General features: G+C 57.2%; 11 non-coding genes and 5 pseudogenes across 11 annotated transcripts; all 16 read right to left on the reverse strand.

The window, feature by feature from the left end:
* Positions 1 to 186: 186 nt before the first annotated feature.
* On the reverse strand, positions 187 to 305 carry LOC120437016. The gene has a single exon (XR_005610755.1). It is a non-coding gene; the product is annotated as a 5S ribosomal RNA (ribosomal RNA).
* Positions 306 to 2,039: 1,734 nt separating this feature from the next.
* On the reverse strand, positions 2,040 to 2,161 carry LOC120436972 (annotated as a pseudogene).
* Positions 2,162 to 3,959: 1,798 nt separating this feature from the next.
* On the reverse strand, positions 3,960 to 4,078 carry LOC120436943. Its single transcript, XR_005610691.1, has one exon. It is a non-coding gene; the product is annotated as a 5S ribosomal RNA (ribosomal RNA).
* Positions 4,079 to 5,673: 1,595 nt separating this feature from the next.
* On the reverse strand, positions 5,674 to 5,792 carry LOC120437017. The gene has a single exon (XR_005610756.1). It is a non-coding gene; the product is annotated as a 5S ribosomal RNA (ribosomal RNA).
* Positions 5,793 to 7,594: 1,802 nt separating this feature from the next.
* Positions 7,595 to 7,712, reverse strand: LOC120436959. The gene has a single exon (XR_005610708.1). It is a non-coding gene; the product is annotated as a 5S ribosomal RNA (ribosomal RNA).
* Positions 7,713 to 9,356: 1,644 nt separating this feature from the next.
* LOC120436941 lies at positions 9,357 to 9,474 on the reverse strand. The gene has a single exon (XR_005610689.1). It is a non-coding gene; the product is annotated as a 5S ribosomal RNA (ribosomal RNA).
* A 1,246-nt stretch (positions 9,475 to 10,720) lies between these two features.
* LOC120436960 lies at positions 10,721 to 10,838 on the reverse strand. The gene has a single exon (XR_005610710.1). It is a non-coding gene; the product is annotated as a 5S ribosomal RNA (ribosomal RNA).
* A 1,768-nt stretch (positions 10,839 to 12,606) lies between these two features.
* LOC120436961 lies at positions 12,607 to 12,724 on the reverse strand. The gene has a single exon (XR_005610711.1). It is a non-coding gene; the product is annotated as a 5S ribosomal RNA (ribosomal RNA).
* Positions 12,725 to 14,533: 1,809 nt separating this feature from the next.
* On the reverse strand, positions 14,534 to 14,652 carry LOC120437021. The gene has a single exon (XR_005610761.1). It is a non-coding gene; the product is annotated as a 5S ribosomal RNA (ribosomal RNA).
* A 1,229-nt stretch (positions 14,653 to 15,881) lies between these two features.
* Positions 15,882 to 15,999, reverse strand: LOC120436963. The gene has a single exon (XR_005610713.1). It is a non-coding gene; the product is annotated as a 5S ribosomal RNA (ribosomal RNA).
* A 1,789-nt stretch (positions 16,000 to 17,788) lies between these two features.
* LOC120436968 lies at positions 17,789 to 17,906 on the reverse strand (annotated as a pseudogene).
* Positions 17,907 to 19,955: 2,049 nt separating this feature from the next.
* On the reverse strand, positions 19,956 to 20,074 carry LOC120436944. Its single transcript, XR_005610692.1, has one exon. It is a non-coding gene; the product is annotated as a 5S ribosomal RNA (ribosomal RNA).
* Positions 20,075 to 21,727: 1,653 nt separating this feature from the next.
* Positions 21,728 to 21,845, reverse strand: LOC120436978 (annotated as a pseudogene).
* Positions 21,846 to 23,791: 1,946 nt separating this feature from the next.
* On the reverse strand, positions 23,792 to 23,913 carry LOC120436975 (annotated as a pseudogene).
* A 1,166-nt stretch (positions 23,914 to 25,079) lies between these two features.
* On the reverse strand, positions 25,080 to 25,197 carry LOC120436964. The gene has a single exon (XR_005610714.1). It is a non-coding gene; the product is annotated as a 5S ribosomal RNA (ribosomal RNA).
* A 2,015-nt stretch (positions 25,198 to 27,212) lies between these two features.
* LOC120436979 lies at positions 27,213 to 27,321 on the reverse strand (annotated as a pseudogene).
* Positions 27,322 to 27,721: the final 400 nt, after the last annotated feature.

A 27,721-nucleotide genomic window follows, 5' to 3' on the forward strand; every position in this document is an offset into this window, starting at 1 on the left:
AGATGACCTATGTTAGCAGCATATGCCCGTTGTGTTGTGGATGGCCTCACCCGGCAGCACAAGACATTGCTGAAAAAAGCGCCAAAAGGAATGTCGTTAATGTGCCCTCATTAATGAGCAGCTGCTTTGGGTTTTCAACACCCTCCTTCTCTGGATCAAAAGCAGTTCAATGACATGAAAAGGTAAAGCTTACAGCACCTGGTATTCCCAGGCAGTCTACCATCCGAGTACTAACCAAGCCCAACCCTGCTTAGCTTCCGAGATCAGACGAGATCGGGCGTGCTCAGGGTGGTATGGCCGTAAGCTGCTGGCCACAGCACAAAGTGTCAATTTATGGAATCAAGTGGTGAGGTGGGCAGTACTTGAAGTTTCTGTGAACAACCCTCCAATTTAACTATAGTGTTAAAGGTAACGGCATGCTTGCCTAATACCCTAACCCAAGGACTCAATTTATATTTAACCAGCAGCACAGGCCCTGGTGTAGTGTACATTGCCTCAGCCAGCAGCCCAGGCCCTGTTGGGAAATAGATGGCCTCAACCAGAGCCACAATACCTTGTGTGGTGTAGTTGGCCTCAGCCAGAGCCACTGGCCAAGTGTGTGGTGTGGTTGTCCTCAGCCAGCGGCACAGGCCGTGGTGTGGTGCAGGTTGCCTCAGCCGCAACTCAGGGCGTGGTGTGGTCTGGGTGGCCTCAACCAGAGCCACAATCCCTGGTGTGGTGTAGTGTGCCTCAGCCAGCAGCACAGGTCCACAGCCAGAATCACAGGTCCTGGAGTAATTTAGATGACCTATGTAGCAGCCAGAAGGACCGGTGTGGTGCGGATGGCCTCAGCCATCAGCACAGGCCCTGGTGTGGTGCAGATGGAACCAGCCAGAAGCACAGACCCTGGTGTGGTGTGGATTGCCTCAGCCAGAGCCACAAACCCTGGTGTGGTGTGGTTGGTCTCGGCAAGGAGCACAGGTCCTCTTGTGATGTGGATGGCCTCAGCCAGCAGCACAGGCCCTGGTGTGATGAATATGGCCTCAGACAGTAGCAGAGGCCAAGTGTGTGTGTGTAGTTGGCCTCAGCCAGAGCCACTGGCCAGTGGCCTCAGTGTCCTCAGCCAGCGGCACAGGCCAGGCCGTGGTGTGTGCAGGTGTCAGCCCACAACTCAGGGCGTGGTGTGTCGTCTATGTGGCCTCAACCAGAGCCACAATCCCTGGTGTGGTGTGTGTGCCTCAGCCAGCAGCACAGGTCCACAGCCAGAATCACAGGTCCTGGAGTAATTTAGATGGTGCAGCCAGAAGGACGGTGGTGTGGTGCGGATGGCCTCAGCCATCAGCACAGGCCCTGGTGTGGTGCAGATGGAACCAGCCAGAAGCACAGACCCTGGTGTGGTGTGGATGCCCTCAGCCAGAGCCACAAACCCTGGTGTGGTGTGGTTGGTCTCGCAAGGAGCACAGGTCCTCTTGTGATGTGGATGGCCTCAGCCAGCAGCACAGGCCCTGTGTGTGAATATGGCCTCAGACAGTAGAGACAGGCCCTGGTGTGGTGTGGGTGGCCTCAGCCAGAGCACAGGACCTGGTGTGGTGTAGGTGGCCTCAGCAGAGCACTGGCCAAGCCTCAGCCAGCAGCACAGGCCCTGGTGTGGTGTGGGGTGGCCTCAGCCAGAGCACTGGCCTGGTGTTTTGTGTGGCCTCAGGCAGAGCCACTGGCCAAGTGTGTGGCCTCAGCCAGCAGCACAGGCCCTGGTGTGGTGCAGGTTGCCTCAGCTGCAACGCAGGCCCGGTGTGTGTGTCGATGGCCTCACCCAGAGCCACAGGCCCTGGTGTGGTGTGTTTGGCCTCAGCCTGCACCACAGGCCCTGGTGTAATTTAGATGACCTATGTTAGCAGCATATGCCCGTTGTGTTGTGGATGGCCTCACCCGGCAGCACAAGACATTGCTGAAAAGCGCCAAAAGGAATGTCGTTAATGTGCCCTCATTAATGAGCAGCTGCTTTGGGTTTTCAACACCCTCCTTCTCTGGATCAAAAGCAGTTCAATGACATGAAAAGGTAAAGCTTACAGCACCTGGTATTCCCAGGCAGTCTACCATCCGAGTACTAACCAAGCCCAACCCTGCTTAGCTTCCGAGATCAGGCGAGATCGGGCGTGCTCAGGGTGGTGGTATGGCCGTAAGCTGCTGGCCCCAGCACAAAGTGTCAATTTATGGAATCAAGTGGTGAGGTGGGCAGTACTTGAAGTTCTGCGAACAACCCTCCAATTTAACTATAGTGTTAAAGGTAACGGCATGCTTGCCTAATACCCTAACCCAAGGACTCAATTTATATTTAACCAGCAGCACAGGCCCTGGTGTAGTGTACATTGCCTCAGCCAGCAGCCCAGGCCCTGTTGGGAAATAGATGGCCTCAACCAGAGCCACAATACCTTGTGTGGTGTAGTTGGCCTCAGCCAGAGCCACTGGCCAAGTGTGTGGTGTGTGTTGTCCTCAGCCAGCGGCACAGGCCGTGGTGTGGTGCAGGTTGCCTCAGCCGCAACTCAGGGCGTGGTGTGGTCTGGGTGGCCTCAACCAGAGCCACAATCCCTGGTGTGGTGTGGTGTGCCTCAGCCAGCAGCACAGGTCCACAGCCAGAATCACAGGTCCTGGAGTAATTTAGATGACCTATGTAGCAGCCAGAAGGACCGGTGTGGTGCGGATGGCCTCAGCCATCAGCACAGGCCCTGGTGTGGTGCAGATGGAACCAGCCAGAAGCACAGACCCTGGTGTGGTGTGGATTGCCTCAGCCAGAGCCACAAACCCTGGTGTGGTGTGGTTGGTCTCGGCAAGGAGCACAGGTCCTCTTGTGATGTGGATGGCCTCAGCCAGCAGCACAGGCCCTGGTGTGATGAATATGGCCTCAGACAGTAGCAGAGGCCAAGTGTGTGGTGTGGTTGGCCTCAGCCAGAGCCACTGGCCAAGTGTGTGGTGTGGTTGTCCTCAGCCAGCGGCACAGGCCGTGGTGTGGTGCAGGTTGCCTCAGCCGCAACTCAGGGCGTGGTGTCGTCTATGTGGCCTCAACCAGAGCCACAATCCCTGGTGTGGTGTAGTGTGCCTCAGCCAGCAGCACAGGTCCACAGCCAGAATCACAGGTCCTGGAGTAATTTAGATGACCTATGTAGCAGCCAGAAGGACCGGTGTGGTGCGGATGGCCTCAGCCATCAGCACAGGCCCTGGTGTGGTGCAGATGGAACCAGCCAGAAGCACAGACCCTGGTGTGGTGTGGATTGCCTCAGCCAGAGTCACAAACCCTGGTGTGGTGTGGTTGGTCTCGCCAAGGAGCACAGGTCCTCTTGTGATGTGGATGGCCTCAGCCAGCAGCACAGGCCCTGGTGTGATGAATATGGCCTCAGACAGTAGAACAGGCCCTGGTGTGGTGTGGTGTGGCCTCAGCCAGAAGCACAGGACCTGGTGTGGTGTAGGTGGCCTCAGGCAGAGCCACTGGCCCTGGTGTGTGTGTGGTTGGCCTCAGCCAGCAGCACAGGCCCTGGTGTGGTGTGGGTGGCCTCAGCCAGAAGCACAGGACCTGGTGTTTGTAGGTGGCCTCAGTAGGGTGTTTTGTAAGGTGGCCTCAGGCAGAGCCACTGGCCAAGTGTGTGGTGTAGTTGGCCTCAGCCAGCAGCACAGGCCCTGGTGTGGTGCAGGTTGCCTCAGCTGCAACGCAGGCCCGGTGTGGTGTCGATGGCCTCACCCAGAGCCACAGGCCCTGGTGTGGTGTATTTGGCCTCAGCCTGCACCACAGGCCCTGGTGTAATTTAGATGACCTATGTTAGCAGCATATGCCCGTTGTGTTGTGGATGGCCTCACCCGGCAGCACAAGACATTGCTGAAAAGCGCCAAAAGGAATGTCGTTAATGTGCCCTCATTAATGAGCAGCTGCTTTGGGTTTTCAACACCCTCCTTCTCTGGATCAAAAGCAGTTCAATGACATGAAAAGGTAAAGCTTACAGCACCTGGTATTCCCAGGCAGTCTACCATCCGAGTACTAACCAAGCCCAACCCTGCTTAGCTTCCGAGATCAGGCGAGATCGGGCGTGCTCAGGGTGGTATGGCCGTAAGCTGCTGGCCCCAGCACAAAAAGTGTCAATTTATGGAATCAAGTGGTGAGGTGGGCAGTACTTGAAGTTACGCGAACAACCCTCCAATTTAACTATAGTGTTAAAGGTAGCGGCATGCTTGCCTAATACCCTAACCCAAGGACTCAATTTATATTTAACCAGCAGCACAGGCCCTGGTGTAGTGTACATTGCCTCAGCCAGCAGCCCAGGCCCTGTTGGGAAATAGATGGCCTCAACCAGAGCCACAATACCTTGTGTGGTGTAGTTGGCCTCAGCCAGAGCCACTGGCCAAGTGTGTGGTGTAGTTGTCCTCAGCCAGCGGCACAGGCCGTGGTGTGGTGCAGGTTGCCTCAGCCGCAACTCAGGGCGTGGTGTGGTCTGGTGGCCTCAACCAGAGCCACAATCCCTGGTGTGGTGTGGTGTGCCTCAGCCAGCAGCACAGGTCCACAGCCAGAATCACAGGTCCTGGAGTAATTTAGATGACCTATGTAGCAGCCAGAAGGACCGGTGTGTGGTGATGATGGCCTCAGCCATCAGCACAGGCCCTGGTGTGGTGCAGATGGAACCAGCCAGAAGCACAGACCCTGGTGTGGTGTGGATTGCCTCAGCCAGAGCCACAAACCCTGGTGTGGTGTGGTTGGTCTCGGCAAGGAGCACAGGTCCTCTTGTGATGTGGATGGCCTCAGCCAGCAGCACAGGCCCTGGTGTGATGAATATGGCCTCAGACAGTAGCAGAGGCCAAGTGTGTGTGTGTGGTTGGCCTCAGCCAGAGCCACTGGCCAAGTGTGTGGTGTGTTGTCCTCCTCAGCCAGCGGCACAGGCCGTGGTGTGGTGCAGGTTGCTCAGCCGCAACTCAGGACGTGGTGTCGTCTATGTGGCCTCAACCAGAGCCACAATCCCTGGTGTGGTGTAGTGTGCCTCAGCCAGCAGCACAGGTCCACAGCCAGAATCACAGGTCCTGGAGTAATTTAGATGACCTATGTAGCAGCCAGAAGGACCGGTGTGGTGCGGATGGCCTCAGCCATCAGCACAGGCCCTGGTGTGGTGCAGATGGAACCAGCCAGAAGCACAGGACCTGGTGTGGTGTAAGGTGGCCTCAGGCAGAGCCACTGGCCAAGTGTGTGGTGTAGTTGGCCTCAGCCAGCAGCACCTCAGCCAGCAGCAGCCCTGGTGTGGTGTAGGTGGCCTCAGCCAGAAGCACAGGACCTGGTGTTTTGTAAGGTGGCCTCAGGCAGAGCCACTGGCCAAGTGTGTGGTGTAGTTGGCCTCAGCCAGCAGCACAGGCCCTGGTGTGGTGCAGGTTGCCTCAGCTGCAGCACAGGCCCGTGTGGTGTCGATGGCCTCACCCAGAGCCACAGGCCCTGGTGTGGTGTGTTGGCCCTCAGCCTGCACCACAGGCCCTGGTGTAATTTAGATGACCTATGTTAGCAGCATATGCCCCGTTGTGTTGTGGATGGCCTCACCCGGCAGCACAAGACATTGCTGAAAAGCGCCAAAAGGAATGTCGTTAATGTGCCCTCATTAATGAGCAGCTGCTTTGGGTTTTCAACACCCTCCTTCTCTGGATCAAAAGCAGTTCAATGACATGAAAAGGTAAAGCTTACAGCACCTGGTATTCCCAGGCAGTCTACCATCCGAGTACTAACCAAGCCCAACCCTGCTTAGCTTCCGAGATCAGACGAGATCGGGCGTGCTCAGGGTGGTATGGCCGTAAGCTGCTGGCCCCACCACAAAGTGTCAATTTATGGAATCAAGTGGTGAGGTGGGCAGTACTTGAAGTTCTGTGAACAACCCTCCAATTTAACTATAGTGTTAAAGGTAGCGGCATGCTTGCCTAATACCCCTAACCCAAGGACTCAATTTATATTTAACCAGCAGCACAGGCCCTGGTGTAGTGTACATTGCCTCAGCCAGCAGCCCAGGCCCTGTTGGGAAATAGATGGCCTCAACCAGAGCCACAATACCTTGTGTGGTGTGGTTGGCCTCAGCCAGAGCCACTGGCCAAGTGTGTGGTGTAGTTGTCCTCAGCCAGCGGCACAGGCCGTGGTGTGGTGCAGGTTGCCTCAGCCGCAACTCAGGGCGTGGTGTGGTCTAGGTGGCCTCAACCAGAGCCACAATCCCTGGTGTGGTGTGTGTGCCTCAGCCAGCAGCACAGGTCCACAGCCAGAATCACAGGTCCTGGAGTAATTTAGATGACCTATGTAGCAGCCAGAAGGACCGGTGTGGTGCGGATGGCCTCAGCCATCAGCACAGGCCCTGGTGTGGTGCAGATGGAACCAGCCAGAAGCACAGACCCTGGTGTGGTGTGGATTGCCTCAGCCAGAGCCACAAACCCTGGTGTGGTGTGGTTGGTCTCGGCAAGGAGCACAGGTCCTCTTGTGATGTGGATGGCCTCAGCCAGCAGCACAGGCCCTGGTGTGATGAATATGGCCTCAGACAGTAGCAGAGGCCAAGTGTGTGTGTGTAGTTGGCCTCAGCCAGAGCCACTGGCCAAGTGTGTGGTGTGGTTGTCCTCAGCCAGCGGCACAGGCCGTGGTGTGGTGCAGGTTGCCTCAGCCGCAACTCAGGGCGTGGTGTGGTCTATGTGGCCTCAAACCAGAGCCACAATCCCTGGTGTGGTGTGGTGTGCCTCAGCCAGCAGCACAGGTCCACAGCCAGAATCACAGGTCCTGGAGTAATTTAGATGACCTATGTAGCAGCCAGAAGGACCGGTGTGTGTGCGGATGGCCTCAGCCATCAGCACAGGCCCTGGTGTGGTGCAGATGGAACCAGCCAGAAGCACAGACCCTGGTGTGGTGTGGTTGCCTCAGCCAGAGTCACAAACCCTGGTGTGGTGTGGTTGGTCTCGCCAAGGAGCACAGGTCCTCTTGTGATGTGGATGGCCTCAGCCAGCAGCACAGGCCCTGGTGTGATGAATGTGGCCTCAGACAGTAGAACAGGCCCTGGTGTGGTGTGGGTGGCCTCAGCCAGAAGCACAGGACCTGGTGTGGTGTAAGGTGGCCTCAGGCAGAGCCACAGGCCCTGGTGTGTGTGGTGGCCTCAGGCAGGCCACTGGCCAAGTGGCCTCAGCCAGCAGCACAGGCCCTGGTGGCCTGGTGTGGGTGGCCCTCAGCCAGAAGCACAGGACCTGGTGTTTTGTAAGGTGGCCTCAGGCAGAGCCACTGGCCAAGTGTGTGGTGTGGTTGGCCTCAGCCAGCAGCACAGGCCCTGGTGTGGTGCAGGTTGCCTCAGCTGCAACGCAGGCCCCGGTGTGGTGTCGATGGCCTCACCCAGAGCCACAGGCCCTGGTGTGGTGTGTTGGCCTCAGCCTGCACCACAGGCCCTGGTGTAATTTAGATGACCTATGTTAGCAGCATATGCCCGTTGTGTTGTGGATGGCCTCACCCGGCAGCACAAGACATTGCTGAAAAGCGCCAAAAGGAATGTCGTTAATGTGCCCTCATTAATGAGCAGCTGCTTTGGGTTTTCAACACCCTCCTTCTCTGGATCAAAAGCAGTTCAATGACATGAAAAGGTAAAGCTTACAGCACCTGGTATTCCCAGGCAGTCTACCATCCGGTACTAACCAAGCCCAACCCTGCTTAGCTTCCGAGATCAGGCGAGATCGGGCGTGCTCAGGGTGGTATGGCCGTAAGCTGCTGGCCCCAGCACAAAGTGTCAATTTATGGAATCAAGTGGTGAGGTGGGCAGTACTTGAAGTTCTGTGAACAACCCTCCAATTTAACTATAGTGTTAAAGGTAGCAGCATGCTTGCCTAATACCCTAACCCAAGGACTCAATTTATATTTAACCAGCAGCACAGGCCCTGGTGTAGTGTACATTGCCTCAGCCAGCAGCAGCCCAGGCCCTGTTGGGAAATAGATGGCCTCAACCAGAGCCACAATACCTTGTGTGGTGTGGTTGGCCTCAGCCAGAGCCACTGGCCAAGTGTGTGGTGTAGTTGTCCTCAGCCAGCGGCACAGGCCGTGGTGTGGTGCAGGTTGCCTCAGCCGCAACTCAGGGCGTGGTGTGGTCTGGGTGGCCTCAACCAGAGCCACAATCCCTGGTGTGGTGTAGTGTGCCTCAGCCAGCAGCACAGGTCCACAGCCAGAATCACAGGTCCTGGAGTAAGTATTTAGATGACCTATGTGACCTATGTAGCAGCCAGAAGGACCGGTGTGGTGCGGATGGCCTCAGCCATCAGCACAGGCCCTGGTGTGGTGCAGATGGAACCAGCCAGAAGCACAGACCCTGGTGTGGTGTGGATTGCCTCAGCCAGAGCCACAAACCCTGGTGTGGTGTGGTTGGTCTCGGCAAGGAGCACAGGTCCTCTTGTGATGTGGATGGCCTCAGCCAGCAGCACAGGCCCTGGTGTGATGAATATGGCCTCAGACAGTAGCAGAGGCCAGTGTGTGTGTGTGTGTGTAGGCCAGGCCTCAGCCAGCCTCAGCCACTGGCCAAGTGTGTGTGTGGTTGTCCTCAGCCAGCGGCACAGGCCGTGGTGTGGTGCAGGTTGCTTCAGCCGCAACTCAGGGCGTGGTGTGTCTGTGTGGCCTCAACCAGAGCCACAATCCCTGGTGTGGTGTGGTGTGCCTCAGCCAGCAGCACAGGTCCACAGCCAGAATCACAGGTCCTGGGTAATTTAGATGACCTATGTAGCAGGACCAGAAGGACCGGTGTGGTGCGGATGGCCTCAGCCAGCAGCACAGGCCCTGGTGTGGTGCAGATGGAACCAGCCAGAAGCACAGGACCTGGTGTGGTGTAAGGTGGCCTCAGGCAGAGCCACTGGCCAAGTGTGTGGTGTAGTTGGCCTCAGCCAGCAGCACAGGCCCTGGTGTGGTGTAGGTGGCCTCAGCCAGAAGCACAGGACCTGGTGTTTTGTAGGGCCTCAGCCTCAGGCAGCCAGCACTGGCCAAGTGTGTGGTGTGGTTGGCCTCAGCCCTCAGGCAGCCACTGGCCCTGTGTGTGGTGCAGGTGGCCTCAGCACAGCCCTGGTGTGGTGCAGGTTGCCAGCTGCAACGCAGTGTGGTGTGGTGTCGATGGCCTCACCCAGAGCCACAGGCCCTGGTGTGGTGTATTTGGCCTCAGCCTGCACCACAGGCCCTGGTGTAATTTAGATGACCTATGTTAGCAGCATATGCCCCGTTGTGTTGTGGATGGCCTCACCCGGCAGCACAAGACATTGCTGAAAAGCGCCAAAAGGAATGTCGTTAATGTGCCCTCATTAATGAGCAGCTGCTTTGGGTTTTTCAACACCCTCCTTCTCTGGATCAAAAGCAGTTCAATGACATGAAAAGGTAAAGCTTACAGCACCTGGTATTCCCAGGCAGTCTACCATCCGGTACTAACCAAGCCCAACCCTGCTTAGCTTCCGAGATCAGATGAGATCGGGCGTGCTCAGGGTGGTATGGCCGTAAGCTGCTGGCCACAGCACAAAGTGTCAATTTATGGAATCAAGTGGTGAGGTGGGCAGTACTTGAAGTTCTGTGAACAACCCTCCAATTTAACTATAGTGTTAAAGGTAACGGCATGCTTGCCTAATACCCTAACCCAAGGACTCAATTTATATTTAACCAGCAGCACAGGCCCTGGTGTAGTGTACATTGCCTCAGCCAGCAGCCCAGGCCCTGTTGGGAAATAGATGGCCTCAACCAGAGCCACAATACCTTGTGTGGTGTGTGTTGGCCTCAGCCAGAGCCACTGGCCAAGTGTGTGGTGTAGTTGTCCTCAGCCAGCGGCACAGGCCGTGGTGTGGTGCAGGTTGCCTCAGCCGCAACTCAGGGCGTGGTGTGGTCTGGGTGGCCTCAACCAGAGCCACAATCCCTGGTGTGGTGTGGTGTGCCTCAGCCAGCAGCACAGGTCCACAGCCAGAATCACAGGTCCTGGAGTAATTTAGATGACCTATGTAGCAGCCAGAAGGACCGGTGTGTGTGCGGATGGCCTCAGCCATCAGCACAGGCCCTGGTGTGGTGCAGATGGAACCAGCCAGAAGCACAGACCCTGGTGTGGTGTGGATTGCCTCAGCCAGAGCCACAAACCCTGGTGTGGTGTGGTTGGTCTCGGCAAGGAGCACAGGTCCTCTTGTGATGTGGATGGCCTCAGCCAGCAGCACAGGCCCTGGTGTGATGAATATGGCCTCAGACAGTAGCAGAGGCCAAGTGTGTGGTGTGGTTGGCCTCAGCCAGAGCCACTGGCCAAGTGTGTGGTGTGGTTGTCCTCAGCCAGCAGCACAGGCCGTGGTGTGGTGTGGGTGGCCTCAGCCAGAAGCACAGGACCTGGTGTTTTGTAAGGTGGCCTCAGGCAGAGCCACTGGCCAAGTGTGTGGTGTGTTGGCCTCAGCCAGCAGCACAGGCCCTGGTGTGGTGCAGGTTGCCTCAGCTGCAACACAGGCCCGGTGTGGTGTCGATGGCCTCACCCAGAGCCACAGGCCCTGGTGTGGTGTGTTTGGCCTCAGCCTGCACCACAGGCCCTGGTGTAATTTAGATGACCTATGTTAGCAGCATATGCCCGTTGTGTTGTGGATGGCCTCACCCGGCAGCACAAGACATTGCTGAAAAGCGCCAAAAGGAATGTCGTTAATGTGCCCTCATTAATGAGCAGGTGCTTTGGGTTTTCAACACCCTCCTTCTCTGGATCAAAAGCAGTTCAATGACATGAAAAGGTAAAGCTTACAGCACCTGGTATTCCCAGGCAGTCTACCATCCGGTACTAACCAAGCCCAACCCTGCTTAGCTTCCGAGATCAGGCGAGATCGGGCGTGCTCAGGGTGGTATGGCCGTAAGCTGCTGGCCCCACACAAAAGTGTCAATTTATGGAATCAAGTGGTGAGGTGGGCAGTACTTGAAGTTACGTGAACAACCCTCCAATTTAACTATAGTGTTAAAGGTAGCGGCATGCTTGCCTAATACCCTAACCCAAGGACTCAATTTATATTTAACCAGCAGCACAGGCCCTGGTGTAGTGTACATTGCCTCAGCCAGCAGCCCAGGCCCTGTTGGGAAATAGATGGCCTCAACCAGAGCCACAATACCTTGTGTGGTGTGTGGTTGGCCTCAGCCAGAGCCACTGGCCAAGTGTGTGTGTGTGTTGTCCTCAGCCAGCGGCACAGGCCGTGGTGTGGTGCAGGTTGCCTCAGCCGCAACTCAGGGCGTGGTGTGGTCTGGGTGGCCCTCAACCAGAGCCACAATCCCTGGTGTGGTGTGGTGTGCCTCAGCCAGCAGCACAGGTCCACAGCCAGAATCACAGGTCCTGGAGTAATTTAGATGACCTATGTAGCAGCCAGAAGGACCGGTGTGGTGCGGATGGCCTCAGCCATCAGCACAGGCCCTGGTGTGGTGCAGATGGAACCAGCCAGAAGCACAGACCCTGGTGTGGTGTGGATGCCTCAGCCAGAGCCACAAACCCTGGTGTGGTGTGGTTGGTCTCGGCAAGGAGCACAGGTCCTCTTGTGATGTGGATGGCCTCAGCCAGCAGCACAGGCCCTGGTGTGATGAATATGGCCTCAGACAGTAGCAGAGGCCAAGTGTGTGTGTAGTTGGCCTCAGCCAGAGCCACTGGCCAAGTGTGTGGTGTGGTTGTCCTCAGCCAGCGGCACAGGCCGTGGTGTGGTGCAGGTTGCCTCAGCCGCAACTCAGGGCGTGGTGTCGTCTATGTGGCCTCAACCAGAGCCACAATCCCTGGTGTGGTGTAGTGTGCCTCAGCCAGCAGCACAGGTCCACAGCCAGAATCACAGGTCCTGGAGTAATTTAGATGACCTATGTAGCAGCCAGAAGGACCGGTGTGGTGCGGATGGCCTCAGCCATCAGCACAGGCCCTGGTGTGGTGCAGATGGAACCAGCCAGAAGCACAGACCCTGGTGTGGTGTGATGCCTCAGCCAGAGTCACAAACCCTGGTGTGGTGTGGTTGGTCTCGCCAAGGAGCACAGGTCCTCTTGTGATGTGGATGGCCTCAGCCAGCAGCACAGGCCCTGGTGTGATGAATATGGCCTCAGACAGTAGCACAGGCCCTGGTGTGGTGTGGTTGGCCTCAGCCAGAGCAGGACTGGCCAAGTGTGTGTGGCCTCAGGCAGAGCCACTGGCCAAGTGTGTGTGTGTGTGGCCTCAGCCAGCAGCACAGGGCCCTGGTGTGGTGTGGGTGGCCTCAGCCAGAAGCACAGGACCTGGTGTTTTGTAAGGTGGCCTCAGGCAGAGCCACTGGCCAAGTGTGTGGTGTGGTTGGCCTCAGCCAGCAGCACAGGCCCTGGTGTGGTGCAGGTTGCCTCAGCTGCAGCATGAGCCCCGGTGTGGTGTCGATGGCCTCACCCAGAGCCACAGGCCCTGGTGTGGTGTGTTTGGCCTCAGCCTGCACCACAGGCCCTGGTGTAATTTAGATGACCTATGTTAGCAGCATATGCCCGTTGTGTTGTGGATGGCCTCACCCGGCAGCACAAGACATTGCTGAAAAGCGCCAAAAGGAATGTCGTTAATGTGCCCTCATTAATGAGCAGCTGCTTTGGGTTTTCAACACCCTCCTTCTCTGGATCAAAAGCAGTTCAATGACATGAAAAGGTAAAGCTTACAGCACCTGGTATTCCCAGGCAGTCTACCATCCGGTACTAACCAAGCCCAACCCTGCTTAGCTTCCGAGATCAGGCGAGATCGGGCGTGCTCAGGGTGGTATGGCCGTAAGCTGCTGGCCCCACCACAAAGTGTCAATTTATGGAATCAAGTTGGTGAGGAGGTGGGCAGTACTTGAAGTTACGCGAACAACCCTCCAATTTAACTATAGTGTTAAAGGTAGCGGCATGCTTGCCTAATACCCTAACCCAAGGACTCAATTTATATTTAACCAGCAGCACAGGCCCTGGTGTAGTGTACATTGCCTCAGCCAGCAGCCCAGGCCCTGTTGGGAAATAGATGGCCTCAACCAGAGCCACAATACCTTGTGTGGTGTAGTTGGCCTCAGCCAGAGCCACTGGCCAAGTGTGTGGTGTAGTTGTCCTCAGCCAGCGGCACAGGCCGTGGTGTGGTGCAGGTTGCCTCAGCCGCAACTCAGGGCGTGGTGTGGTCTGGTGGCCTCAACCAGAGCCACAATCCCTGGTGTGGTGTAGTGTGCCTCAGCCAGCAGCACAGGTCCACAGCCAGAATCACAGGTCCTGGAGTAATTTAGATGACCTATGTAGCAGCCAGAAGGACCGGTGTGGTGCGGATGGCCTCAGCCATCAGCACAGGCCCTGGTGTGGTGCAGATGGAACCAGCCAGAAGCACAGACCCTGGTGTGGTGTGGATTGCCTCAGCCAGAGCCACAAACCCTGGTGTGGTGTGGTTGGTCTCGGCAAGGAGCACAGGTCCTCTTGTGATGTGGATGGCCTCAGCCAGCAGCACAGGCCCTGGTGTGATGAATATGGCCTCAGACAGTAGCAGAGGCCAAGTGTGTGGTGTGGTTGGCCTCAGCCAGAGCCACTGGCCAAGTGTGTGGTGTGGTTGTCCTCAGCCAGCGGCACAGGCCGTGGTGTGGTGCAGGTTGCCTCAGCCGCAACTCAGGGCGTGGTGTCGTCTATGTGGCCTCAACCAGAGCCACAATCCCTGGTGTGGTGTAGTGTGCCTCAGCCAGCAGCACAGGTCCACAGCCAGAATCACAGGTCCTGGGTAATTTAGATGACCTATGTAGCAGCCAGAAGGACCGGTGTGGTGCGGATGGCCTCAGCCATCAGCACAGGCCCTGGTGTGGTGCAGATGGAACCAGCCAGAAGCACAGACCCTGGTGTGGTGTGGTGGCCCTCAGCCAGAGTCACAAACCCTGGTGTGGTGTGGTTGGTCTCGCCAAGGAGCACAGGTCCTCTTGTGTGTGGATGGCCTCAGCCAGCAGCACAGGCCCAGTAGCACCCTGGTGTGATGAATATGGCCTCAGACAGTAGCACAGGCCCTGGTGTGGTGTAGGTGGCCTCAGCCAGAAGCACAGGACCTGGTGTGGTGTGGGGTGGCCTCAGGCAGAGCCACTGTGTGTGTGGCCTCAGCCAGAGCACAGGCCAAGGTGTGGTGTAGGGTGGCCTCAGCCAGCCTCAGCAGGCACCCCTGGTGTGGTGTGGTGGCCTCAGCCAGGCACAGGACCTGGTGTTTTGTAGGTGGCCTCAGGCAGAGCCACTGGCCAAGTGTGTGGTGTAGTTGGCCTCAGCCAGCAGCACAGGCCCTGGTGTGGTGCAGGTTGCCTCAGCTGCAACGCAGGCCCGGTGTGGTGTCGATGGCCTCACCCAGGCCACAGGCCCTGGTGTGGTGTGTTTGGCCTCAGCCTGCACCACAGGCCCTGGTGTAATTTAGATGACCTATGTTAGCAGCATATGCCCGTTGTGTTGTGGATGGCCTCACCCGGCAGCACAAGACATTGCTGAAAAGCGCCAAAAGGAATGTCGTTAATGTGCCCTCATTAATGAGCAGCTGCTTTGGGTTTTCAACACCCTCCTTCTCTGGATCAAAAGCAGTTCAATGACATGAAAAGGTAAAGCTTACAGCACCTGGTATTCCCAGGCAGTCTACCATCCGAGTACTAACCAAGCCCAACCCTGCTTAGCTTCCGAGATCAGATGAGATCGGGCGTGCTCAGGGTGGTATGGCCGTAAGCTGCTGGCCACAGCACAAAGTGTCAATTTATGGAATCAAGTGGTGAGGTGGGCAGTACTTGAAGTTCTGTGAACAACCCTCCAATTTAACTATAGTGTTAAAGGTAACGGCATGCTTGCCTAATACCCCAACCCAAGGGACTCAATTTATATTTAACCAGCAGCACAGGCCCTGGTGTAGTGTACATTGCCTCAGCCAGCAGCCCAGGCCCTGTTGGGAAATAGATGGCCTCAACCAGAGCCACAATACCTTGTGTGGTGTAGTTGGCCTCAGCCAGAGCCACTGGCCAAGTGTGTGGTGTGGTTGTCCTCAGCCAGCGGCACAGGCCGTGGTGTGGTGCAGGTTGCCTCAGCCGCAACTCAGGGCGTGGTGTGGTCTGGGTGGCCTCAACCAGAGCCACAATCCCTGGTGTGGTGTAGTGTGCCTCAGCCAGCAGCACAGGTCCACAGCCAGAATCACAGGTCCTGGTCCTGTAATTTAGATGACCTATGTAGCAGCCAGAAGGACCGGTGTGGTGCGGATGGCCTCAGCCATCAGCACAGGCCCTGGTGTGGTGCAGATGGAACCAGCCAGAAGCACAGACCCTGGTGTGGTGTGGATGCCTCAGCCAGAGCCACAAACCCTGGTGTGGTGTGGTTGGTTGGTCTCGGCAAGGAGCACAGGTCCTCTTGTGATGTGGATGGCCTCAGCCAGCAGCACAGGCCCTGGTGTGATGAATATGGCCTCAGACAGTAGCAGAGGCCAGGCCCTGGTGTGGTGTGGTTGGCCTCAGCCAGAGCCACAGGCCACCCAAGTGTGGTGTGGTTGTCCTCAGCCAGCCAGGCCCAGGCAGGACCTGGTGTGGTGTGTGTAAGGTGGCCTCAGGCAGAGCCACTGGCCAAGTGTGTGGTGTAGTTGGCCTCAGCCAGCAGCACAGGCCCTGGTGTGGTGCAGGTTGCCTCAGCTGCAGCACAGCAGGCCCGGTGTGGTGTCGATGGCCTCACCCAGAGCCACAGGCCCTGGTGTGGTGTGTTTCAGCCTCAGCCTGCACCACAGGCCCTGGTGTAATTTAGATGACCTATGTTAGCAGCATATGCCCGTTGTGTTGTGGATGGCCTCACCCGGCAGCACAAGACATTGCTGGCGCCAAAAGGAATGTGGTTAATGTGCCCTCATTAATGAGAGCTGCTTTGGGTTTTCAAACACCCTCCTTCTCTGGATCAAAAGCAGTTCAATGACATGAAAAGGTAAAGCTTACAGCACCTGGTATTCCCAGGCAGTCTACCATCCGGTACTAACCAAGCCCAACCCTGCTTAGCTTCCGAGATCAGGCGAGATCGGGCGTGCTCAGGGTGGTATGGCCGTAAGCTGCTGGCCACAGCACAAAGTGTCAATTTATGGAATCAAGTGGTGAGGTGGGCAGTACTTGAAGTTCTGTGAACAACCCTCCAATTTAACTATAGTGTTAAAGGTAACGGCATGCTTGCCTAATACCCTAACCCAAGGACTCAATTTATATTTAACCAGCAGCACAGGCCCTGGTGTAGTGTACATTGCCTCAGCCAGCAGCCCAGGCCCTGTTGGGAAATAGATGGCCTCAACCAGAGCCACAATACCTTGTGTGGTGTAGTTGGCCTCAGCCAGAGCCACTGGCCAAGTGTGTGGTGTAGTTGTCCTCAGCCCAAGCGGCACAGGCCGTGGTGTGGTGCAGGTTGCCTCAGCCGCAACTCAGGGCGTGGTGTGGTCTGGTGGCCTCAACCAGAGCCACAATCCCTGGTGTGGTGTGGTGTGCCTCAGCCAGCAGCACAGGTCCACAGCCAGAATCACAGGTCCTGGAGTAATTTAGATGACCTATGTAGCAGCCAGAAGGACCGGTGTGGTGCGGATGGCCTCAGCCATCAGCACAGGCCCTGGTGTGGTGCAGATGGAACCAGCCAGAAGCACAGACCCTGGTGTGGTGTGGATTGCCTCAGCCAGAGCCACAAACCCTGGTGTGGTGTAGTTGGTCTCGGCAAGGAGCACAGGTCCTCTTGTGATGTGGATGGCCTCAGCCAGCAGCACAGGCCCTGGTGTGATGAATATGGCCTCAGACAGTAGCAGAGGCCAAGTGTGTGTGTGTAGTTGGCCTCAGCCAGAGCCACTGGCCAAGTGTGTGGTGTAGTTGTCCTCAGCCAGCGGCACAGGCCGTGGTGTGGTGCAGGTTGCCTCAGCCGCAACTCAGGGCGTGGTGTGGTCTCATGTGGCCTCAACCAGAGCCACAATCCCTGGTGTGGTGTGGTGTGTGCCTCAGCCAGCAGCACAGGTCCACAGCCAGAATCACAGGTCCTGGAGTAATTTAGATGACCTATGTAGCAGCCAGAAGGACCGGTGTGGTGCGGATGGCCTCAGCCATCAGCACAGGCCCTGGTGTGGTGCAGATGGAACCAGCCAGAAGCACAGACCCTGGTGTGGTGTGGATGCCTCAGCCAGAGTCACAAACCCTGGTGTGGTGTGGTTGGTCTCGCCAAGGAGCACAGGTCCTCTTGTGATGTGGATGGCCTCAGCCAGCAGCACAGGCCCTGGTGTGATGAATATGGCCTCAGACAGTAGCACAGGCCCTGGTGTGGTGTGGTGGCCTCAGCCAGAAGCACAGGACCTGGTGTGGTGTGGGTGGCCTCAGGCAGAGCCACAGGCCACTGGCCATGGTGTAGTGTGTGGTGTGTGTTGGCCTCAGCCAGCAGCACAGGCCCTGGTGTGGTGTGGGTGGCCTCAGCCAGAAGCACAGGACCTGGTGTTTTGTAAGGTGGCCTCAGGCAGAGCCACTGGCCAAGTGTGTGGTGTGGTTGGCCTCAGCCAGCAGCACAGGCCCTGGTGTGGTGCAGGTTGCCTCAGCTGCAGCATGGCCCCGGTGTGGTGTCGATGGCCTCACCCAGAGCCACAGGCCCTGGTGTGGTGTGTTTGGCCTCAGCCTGCACCACAGGCCCTGGTGTAATTTAGATGACCTATGTTAGCAGCATATGCCCGTTGTGTTGTGGATGGCCTCACCCGGCAGCACAAGACATTGCTGAAAAGCGCCAAAAGGAATGTCGTTAATGTGCCCTCATTAATGAGCAGCTGCTTTGGGTTTTCAACACCCTCCTTCTCTGGATCAAAAGCAGTTCAATGACATGAAAAGGTAAAGCTTACAGCACCTGGTGGTCCCAGGCAGTCTACCATCCGGTACTAACCAAGCCCAACCCTGCTTAGCTTCCGAGATCAGATGAGATCGGGCGTGCTCAGGGTGGTATGGCCGTAAGCTGCTGGCCACAGCACAAAGTGTCAATTTATGGAATCAAGTGGTGAGGTGGGCAGTACTTGAAGTTCTGTGAACAACCCTCCAATTTAACTATAGTGTTAAAGGTAACGGCATGCTTGCCTAATACCCTAACCCAAGGACTCAATTTATATTTAACCAGCAGCACAGGCCCTGGTGTAGTGTACATTGCCTCAGCCAGCAGCCCAGGCCCTGTTGGGAAATAGATGGCCTCAACCAGAGCCACAATACCTTGTGTGGTGTAGTTGGCCTCAGCCAGAGCCACTGGCCAAGTGTGTGGTGTAGTTGTCCTCAGCCAGCGGCACAGGCCGTGGTGTGGTGCAGGTTGCCTCAGCCGCAACTCAGGGCGTGGTGTGGTCTGGGTGGCCTCAACCAGAGCCACAATCCCTGGTGTGGTGTGGTGTGCCTCAGCCAGCAGCACAGGTCCACAGCCAGAATCACAGGTCCTGGAGTAATTTAGATGACCTATGTAGCAGCCAGAAGGACCGGTGTGGTGCGGATGGCCTCAGCCATCAGCACAGGCCCTGGTGTGGTGCAGATGGAACCAGCCAGAAGCACAGACCCTGGTGTGGTGTGGATGCCTCAGCCAGAGCCACAAACCCTGGTGTGGTGTGGTTGGTCTCGGCAAGGAGCACAGGTCCTCTTGTGATGTGGATGGCCTCAGCCAGCAGCACAGGCCCTGGTGTGATGAATATGGCCTCAGACAGTAGCAGAGGCCCTGGTGTGGTGTGGTGGCCTCAGCCAGAGCCACAGGCCCTGTGTGTGGTGTGGTGTGGCCTCAGCCAGTGTGGCCACTGGCCAAGTGTGTGGTGTGTGTTGGCCTCAGCCAGCAGCACAGGCCCTGGTGTGGTGTAGGTGGCCTCAGCCAGAGCCACTGGCCAGGCCCTGGTGTGGTGTAGTTGGCCTCAGCCAGAGCACAGGCCCTGGTGTGGTGTGGATGGCCTCAGCCAGCAGCACAGGCCCTGTGTGGTGAAATAGAGGCCTCAGCCAGAGCCAGGCCCTGGTGTGGTGTGGTGTGGTGGCCTCAGCAGCAGAGCCACTGGCCAAGTGTGTGTGGTGTGGTTGTCCTCAGCCAGCACAGGCCGTGGTGTGGTGCAGGTTGCCTCAGCCGCAACTCAGGGCGTGGTGTGTGTCTCTGTGTGGCCTCAGCCAGGCCACAATCCCTGGTGTGGTGTGGTGTGCCTCAGCCAGCAGCACAGGTCCACAGCCAGAATCACAGGTCCTGGAGTAATTTAGATGACCTATGTAGCAGCCAGAAGGACCGGTGTGTGTGCGGATGGCCTCAGCCATCAGCACAGGCCCTGGTGTGGTGCAGATGGAACCAGCCAGAGCACAGACCCTGGTGTGGTGTGGATTGCCTCAGCCAGAGCCACAAACCCTGGTGGTGTGTGTTGGTCTCGCCAGGGTGTGCACAGGTCCTCTTGTGATGTGGATGGCCTCAGCCAGCAGCACAGGCCCTGGTGTGATGTGTGGTGTGGTGGCCTCAGACAGCAGCACAGGCCCTGGTGTGGTGTGGTGGCCTCAGCCAGAAGCACAGGACCTGGTGTGGTGTAAGGTGGCCTCAGGCAGAGCACACTGGCCAAGTGTGTGTGTGTGGTGGCCTCAGCCAGCAGCACAGGCCCTGGTGGCCTCAGCCAGAAGCACAGGACCTGGTGTTTTGTAAGGTGGCCTCAGGCAGAGCCACTGGCCAAGTGTGTGGTGTAGTTGGCCTCAGCCAGCAGCACAGGCCCTGGTGTGGTGCAGGTTGCCTCAGCTGCAGCAGGCCCGGTGTGGTGTCGATGGCCTCACCCAGAGCCACAGGCCCTGGTGTGGTGTGTTGGCCTCAGCCTGCACCACAGGCCCTGGTGTAATTTAGATGACCTATGTTAGCAGCATATGCCCGTTGTGTTGTGGATGGCCTCACCCGGCAGCACAAGACATTGCTGGCGCCAAAAGGAATGTCGTTAATGTGCCCTCATTAATGAGCAGCTGCTTTGGGTTTTCAACACCCTCCTTCTCTGGATCAAAAGCAGTTCAATGACATGAAAAGGTAAAGCTTACAGCACCTGGTATTCCCAGGCAGTCTACCATCCGAGTACTAACCAAGCCCAACCCTGCTTAGCTTCCGAGATCAGGCGAGATCGGGCGTGCTCAGGGTGGTATGGCCGTAAGCTGCTGGCCACAGCACAAAGTGTCAATTTATGGAATCAAGTGGTGAGGTGGGCAGTACTTGAAGTTCTGTGAACAACCCTCCAATTTAACTATAGTGTTAAAGGTAGCGGCATGCTTGCCTAATACCCCTAACCCAAGGACTCAATTTATATTTAACCAGCAGCACAGGCCCTGGTGTAGTGTACATTGCCTCAGCCAGCAGCCCAGGCCCTGTTGGGAAATAGATGGCCTCAACCAGAGCCACAATACCTTGTGTGGTGTGGTTGGCCTCAGCCAGAGCCACTGGCCAAGTGTGTGGTGTAGTTGTCCTCAGCCAGCGGCACAGGCCGTGGTGTGGTGCAGGTTGCCTCAGCCGCAACTCAGGGCGTGGTGTGGTCTAGGTGGCCTCAACCAGAGCCACAATCCCTGGTGTGGTGTGGTGTGCCTCAGCCAGCAGCACAGGTCCACAGCCAGAATCACAGGTCCTGGAGTAATTTAGATGACCTATGTAGCAGCCAGAAGGACCGGTGTGGTGCGGATGGCCTCAGCCATCAGCACAGGCCCTGGTGTGGTGCAGATGGAACCAGCCAGAAGCACAGACCCTGGTGTGGTGTGGATTGCCTCAGCCAGAGCCACAAACCCTGGTGTGGTGTAGTTGGTCTCGGCAAGGAGCACAGGTCCTCTTGTGATGTGGATGGCCTCAGCCAGCAGCACAGGCCCTGGTGTGATGAATATGGCCTCAGACAGTAGCAGAGGCCAAGTGTGTGGTGTAGTTGGCCTCAGCCAGAGCCACTGGCCAAGTGTGTGGTGTGGTTGTCCTCAGCCAGCGGCACAGGCCCGTGGTGTGGTGCAGGTTGCCTCAGCCGCAACTCAGGGCGTGTGGTGTGTGGTGTCTATGTGGCCTCAGCCAGAGCCACAATCCCTGGTGTGGTGTGGTGTGCCTCAGCCAGCAGCACAGGTCCACAGCCAGAATCACAGGTCCTGGAGTAATTTAGATGACCTATGTAGCAGCCAGAAGGACCGGTGTGGTGCGGATGGCCTCAGCCATCAGCACAGGCCCTGGTGTGGTGCAGATGGAACCAGCCAGAAGCACAGGACCCTGGTGTGGTGTAGGTGCCTCAGCCAGAGCCACAGGCCCTGGTGTGGTGTGGAGCCACTGGCCAGGAGTGTGTGGTGTGTGTGATGGCCTCAGCCAGCAGCCTCAGCAGGCCCTGCCAGCAGCACAGGCCCTGGTGGAATGGCCTCAGACAGTAGAGACAGGCCCTGGCCTCAGCCAGAAGCACAGGACCTGGTGTGGTGTAAGGTGGCCTCAGGCAGAGCCACTGGCCAAGTGTGTGGTGTGGTTGGCCTCAGCCAGCAGCACAGGCCCTGGTGTGGTGCAGGTTGCCTCAGCTGCAACGCAGGCCCGGTGTGGTGTCGATGGCCTCACCCAGAGCCACAGGCCCTGGTGTGGTGTGTTTGGCCTCAGCCTGCACCACAGGCCCTGGTGTAATTTAGATGACCTATGTTAGCAGCATATGCCCGTTGTGTTGTGGATGGCCTCACCCGGCAGCACAAGACATTGCTGGCGCCAAAAGGAATGTCGTTAATGTGCCCTCATTAATGAGCAGCTGCTTTGGGTTTTCAACACCCTCCTTCTCTGGATCAAAAGCAGTTCAATGACATGAAAAGGTAAAGCTTACAGCACCTGGTATTCCCAGGCAGTCTACCATCCGGTACTAACCAAGCCCAACCCTGCTTAGCTTCCGAGATCAGGCGAGATCGGGCGTGCTCAGGGTGGTATGGCCGTATCAGCTGCTGGCCACAGCACAAAGTGTCAATTTATGGAATCAAGTGGTGAGGTGGGCAGTACTTGAAGTTCTGCGAACAACCCTCCAATTTAACTATAGTGTTAACAGTAACGGCATGCTTGCCTAATACCCTAACCCAAGGACTCAATTTATATTTAACCAGCAGCACAGGCCCTGGTGTAGTGTACATTGCCTCAGCCAGCAGCCCAGGCCCTGTTGGGAAATAGATGGCCTCAACCAGAGCCACAATACCTTGTGTGGTGTAGTTGGCCTCAGCCAGAGCCACTGGCCAAGTGTGTGGTGTGTGTTGTCCTCAGCCAGCGGCACAGGCCGTGGTGTGGTGCAGGTTGCCTCAGCCGCAACTCAGGGCGTGGTGTGGTCTAGGTGGCCTCAACCAGAGCCACAATCCCTGGTGTGGTGTAGTGTGCCTCAGCCAGCAGCACAGGTCCACAGCCAGAATCACAGGTCCTGGAGTAATTTAGATGACCTATGTAGCAGCCAGAAGGACCCGGTGTGGTGCGGATGGCCTCAGCCATCAGCACAGGCCCTGGTGTGGTGCAGATGGAACCAGCCAGAAGCACAGACCCTGGTGTGGTGTGGATGCCTCAGCCAGAGCCACAAACCCTGGTGTGGTGTGGTTGGTCTCGGCAAGGAGCACAGGTCCTCTTGTGATGTGGATGGCCTCAGCCAGCAGCACAGGCCCTGGTGTGATGAATATGGCCTCAGACAGTAGCAGAGGCCAAGTGTGTGTGTGGTGGCCTCAGCCAGAGCCACTGGCCAAGTGTGTGGTGTGGTTGTCCTCAGCCAGCGGCACAGGCCAAGTGTGTGGTGTAGTTGGCCTCAGCCAGCAGCACAGGGCCTGGTGTGGTGCAGGTGGCCTCAGCCAGAAGCACAGATCCTGGTGTGGTGTAGTGTGCTCAGCCAGCAGCACAGGTCCTGGTGTGATGTGGATGGCCTCAGCCAGCAGCACAGGCCCTGGTGTGATGAATATGGCCTCAGACAGAAGCACAGGCCCTGGTGTGGTGTAGGTGGCCTCAGGCAGAGCCACTGGCCAAGTGTGTGTGTGGTTGGCCTCAGCCAGCAGCACAGGCCCTGGTGTGGTGCAGTTGGAACCAGCCAGAAGCACAGGCCCTGGTGTGGTGTGGTGGCCTCAGCCAGAGCACAGGCCCTGGTGTGGTGTGGTTGGTCTCAGCCAAGGAGCACAGGTCCTCTTGTGATGTGGATGGCCTCAGCCAGCAGCACAGGCCCTGGTGTGATGAATATGGCCTCAGACAGTAGCACAGGCCCTGGTGTGGTGTGGGTGGCCTCAGCCAGAGCCACAGGCCCTGGTGTGTGTGTGGTTGGCCTCAGCCAGCAGCACAGGCCCTGGTGTGGTGTGGGTTGCCTCAGCTGGCCAGGCCCTGGTGTGGTGTGGGTGGCCTCAGCCAGAGCCACAGGCCTGGTGTGGTGTGGATGGAATCAGCCAGAAGCACAGACCCTGGTGTGGTGTGGGTGGCCTCAGCCAGAGCCACAGGCCCTGGTGTGTGTGTAGTTGGCCTCAGCCAGAGCAGCAGGAGCTGGTGTGTGGTGTGGGTGGCCTCAGGCAGAGCAGCACAGGCCCTGGTGTGGTGTGTATGGCCTCAGCCAGCAGCACAGGCCCTGGTGTGGTGCAGGTTGCCTCAGCAGCAGCCACAGGCCCCCTGTGGTGTCGATGGCCTCACCCAGAGCCACAGGCCCTGGTGTGGTGTGTTTGGCCTCAGCCTGCACCACAGGCCCTGGTGTGTAATTTAGATGACCTATGTTAGCAGCATATGCCCGTTGTGTTGTGGATGGCCTCACCCGGCAGCACAAGACATTGCTGGCGCCAAAAGGAATGTCGTTAATGTGCCCTCATTAATGAGCAGCTGCTTTGGGTTTTCAACACCCTCCTTCTCTGGATCAAAAGCAGTTCAATGACATGAAAAGGTAAAAGCTTACAGCACCTGGTATTCATTCCCAGGCAGTCTACCATCCGGTACTAACCAAGCCCAACCCTGCTTAGCTTCCGAGATCAGATGAGATCGGGCGTGCTCAGGGTGGTATGGCCGTAAGCTGCTGGCCACAGCACAAAGTGTCAATTTATGGAATCAAGTGGTGAGGTGGGCAGTACTTGAAGTTACGCGAACAACCCTCCAATTTAACTATAGTGTTAACGGTAGCAGCATGCTTGCCTAATACCCTAACCCAAGGACTCAATTTATATTTAACCAGCAGCACAGGCCCTGGTGTGTGTGTACATTGCCTCAGCCAGCAGCCCAGGCCCTGTTGGGAAATAGATGGCCTCAACCAGAGCCACAATACCTTGTGTGGTGTAGTTGGCCTCAGCCAGAGCCACTGGCCAAGTGTGTGGTGTAGTTGTCCTCAGCCAGCGGCACAGGCCGTGGTGTGGTGCAGGTTGCCTCAGCCGCAACTCAGGGCGTGGTGTGGTCTAGGTGGCCTCAACCAGAGCCACAATCCCTGGTGTGGTGTAGTGTGCCTCAGCCAGCAGCACAGGTCCACAGCCAGAATCACAGGTCCTGGAGTAATTTAGATGACCTATGTAGCAGCCAGAAGGACCCGTGTGGTGCGGATGGCCTCAGCCATCAGCACAGGCCCTGGTGTGGTGCAGATGGAACCAGCCAGAAGCACAGACCCTGGTGTGGTGTGGATTGCCTCAGCCAGAGCCACAAACCCTGGTGTGGTGTAGTTGGTCTCGGCAAGGAGCACAGGTCCTCTTGTGATGTGGATGGCCTCAGCCAGCAGCACAGGCCCTGGTGTGATGAATATGGCCTCAGACAGTAGCACAGGCCCTGTGTGTGTGGTGGGTGGCCTCAGCCAGAAGCACAGGACCTGGTGTGGTGTAGGTGGCCTCAGGCAGAGCCACTGGCCAAGTGTGTGGTGTGGTTGGCCTCAGCCAGCAGCACAGGCCCTGGTGTGGTGCAGGTTGCCTCAGCTGCAGCACAGGCCCGGTGTGGTGTCGATGGCCTCACCCAGAGCCACAGGCCCTGGTGTGGTGTGTTTGGCCTCAGCCTGCACCACAGGCCCTGGTGTAATTTAGATGACCTATGTTAGCAGCATATGCCCGTTGTGTTGTGGATGGCCTCACCCGGCAGCACAAGACATTGCTGAAAAGCGCCAAAAGGAATGTCGTTAATGTGCCCTCATTAATGAGCAGCTGCTTTGGGTTTTCAACACCCTCCTTCTCTGGATCAAAAGCAGTTCAATGACATGAAAAGGTAAAGCTTACAGCACCTGGTATTCCCAGGCAGTCTACCATCCGGTACTAACCAAGCCCAACCCTGCTTAGCTTCCGAGATCAGGCGAGATCGGGCGTGCTCAGGGTGGTATGGCCGTAAGCTGCTGGCCACAGCACAAAGTGTCAATTTATGGAATCAAGTGGTGAGGTGGGCAGTACTTGAAGTTCTGTGAACAACCCTCCAATTTAACTATAGTGTTAACGGTAACTGCATGCTTGCCTAATACCCTAACCCAAGGACTCAATTTATATTTAACCAGCAGCACAGGCCCTGGTGTGGTGTACATTGCCTCAGCCAGCAGCCCAGGCCCTGTTGGGAAATAGATGGCCTCAACCAGAGCCACAATACCTTGTGTGGTGTGGTTGGCCTCAGCCAGAGCCACTGGCCAAGTGTGTGGTGTGGTTGTCCTCAGCCAGCGGCACAGGCCGTGGTGTGGTGCAGGTTGCCTCAGCCGCAACTCAGGGCGTGGTGTGGTCTGGGTGGCCTCAACCAGAGCCACAATCCCTGGTGTGGTGTAGTGTGCCTCAGCCAGCAGCACAGGTCCACAGCCAGAATCACAGGTCCTGGAGTAATTTAGATGACCTATGTAGCAGCCAGAAGGACCGGTGTGGTGCGGATGGCCTCAGCCATCAGCACAGGCCCTGGTGTGGTGCAGATGGAACCAGCCAGAAGCACAGACCCTGGTGTGGTGTGGATTGCCTCAGCCAGAGCCACAAACCCTGGTGTGGTGTAGTTGGTCTCGGCAAGGAGCACAGGTCCTCTTGTGATGTGGATGGCCTCAGCCAGCAGCACAGGCCCTGGTGTGATGAATATGGCCTCAGACAGTAGCACAGGCCCTGGTGTGGTGTGGTGGCCTCAGCCAGAAGCACAGCACCTGGTGTGGTGTGGGTGGCCTCAGCCAGAGCCACTGGCCAAGTGTGTGGTGTGGTTGGCCTCAGCCAGCAGCACAGGCCCTGGTGTGGTGCAGATGGAACCAGCCAGAAGCACAGACCCTGGTGTGGTGTAGATGGCCTCAGCCAGAGCCACAAACCCTGGTGTGGTGTGGTGTAATTGATGGTCAGCCAGCAGCACAGGTCCCTCAGCAGAATCACAGGTCCTGGTGTGATGTGGATGGCCTCAGCCAGCAGCACAGGCCCAGCACACAGTGTGATGAATATGGCCTCAGACAGTAGCACAGGCCCTGGTGTGGTGTAGGTGGCCTCCAGGCAGAGCCACTGGCCAAGTGTGTGGTGTCGATGGCCTCACCCAGAGCAACAGGCCCTGGTGTGGTGTATTTGGTCTCGGCAAGGAGCACAGGTCCTCTTGTGATATGGATGGCCTCAGCCAGCAGCACAGGCCCTGGTGTGATGAATATGGCCTCAGACAGTAGCACAGGCCCTGGTGTGGTGTAGGTGGCCTCAGGCAGAGCCACTGGCCAAGTGTGTGGTGTGGTTGGCCTCAGCCAGCAGCACAGGCCCTGGTGTGGTGCAGGTTGCCTCAGCTGCAGCAGGCCCCTGGTGTGGTGTCGATGGCCTCACCCAGAGCCACAGGCCCTGGTGTGGTGCAGATGGAATCAGCCAGAAGCACAGACCCTGGTGTGGTGTGGATTGCCTCAGCCAGAGCCACAAACCCTGGTGTGTTGTGGTTGGTCTCGGCAAGGAGCACAGCTCCTCTTGTGATGTGGATGGCCTCAGCAAGCAGCACAGGCCCTGGTGTGATGAATATGGCCTCAGACAGTAGCACAGGCCCTGGTGTGGTGTAAGGTGGCCTCAGGCAGAGCCACTGGCCAAGTGTGTGGTGTAGTTGGCCTCAGCCAGCAGCACAGGCCCTGGTGTGGTGCAGGTTGCCTCAGCTGCAACGCAGGCCCGGTGTGTGGTGTCGATGGCCTCACCCAGAGCCACAGGCCCTGGTGTGGTGTGTTGGCCTCAGCCTGCACCACAGGCCCTGGTGTAATTTAGATGACCTATCTTAGCAGCATATGCCCCGTTGTGTTGTGGATGGCCTCACCCGGCAGCACAAGACATTGCTGGCGCCAAAAGGAATGTCGTTAATGTGCCCTCATTAATGAGCAGCTGCTTTGGGTTTTCAACACCCTCCTTCTCTGGATCAAAAGCAGTTCAATGACATGAAAAGGTAAAGCTTACAGCACCTGGTATTCCCAGGCAGTCTACCATCCGAGTACTAACCAAGCCCAACCCTGCTTAGCTTCCGAGATCAGGCGTGCTCAGGGTGGTATGGCCGTAAGCTGCTGGCCACAGCACAAAGTGTCAATTTATGGAATCAAGTGGTGAGGTGGGCAGTACTTGAAGTTACACGAACAACCCTCCAATTTAACTACAGTGTTAACGGTAACTGCATGCTTGCCTAAAACCCTAACCCAAGGACTCAATTTATATTTAACCAGCAGCACAGGCCCTGGTGTAGTGTACATTGCCTCAGCCAGCAGCCCAGGCCCTGTTGGGAAATAGATGGCCTCAACCAGAGCCACAATACCTTGTGTGGTGTACTTGGCCTCAGCCAGAGCCACTGGCCAAGTGTGTGGTGTAGTTGTCCTCAGCCAGCGGCACAGGCCGTGGTGTGGTGCAGGTTGCCTCAGCCGCAACTCAGGACGTGGTGTGGTCTAGGTGGCCTCAACCAGAGCCACAA

The sequence above is a fragment of the Oreochromis aureus genome, unplaced genomic scaffold (genome assembly GCF_013358895.1).
Source record: "Oreochromis aureus strain Israel breed Guangdong unplaced genomic scaffold, ZZ_aureus HiC_scaffold_368, whole genome shotgun sequence".
Classification (NCBI taxonomy): domain Eukaryota; kingdom Metazoa; phylum Chordata; class Actinopteri; order Cichliformes; family Cichlidae; genus Oreochromis; species Oreochromis aureus.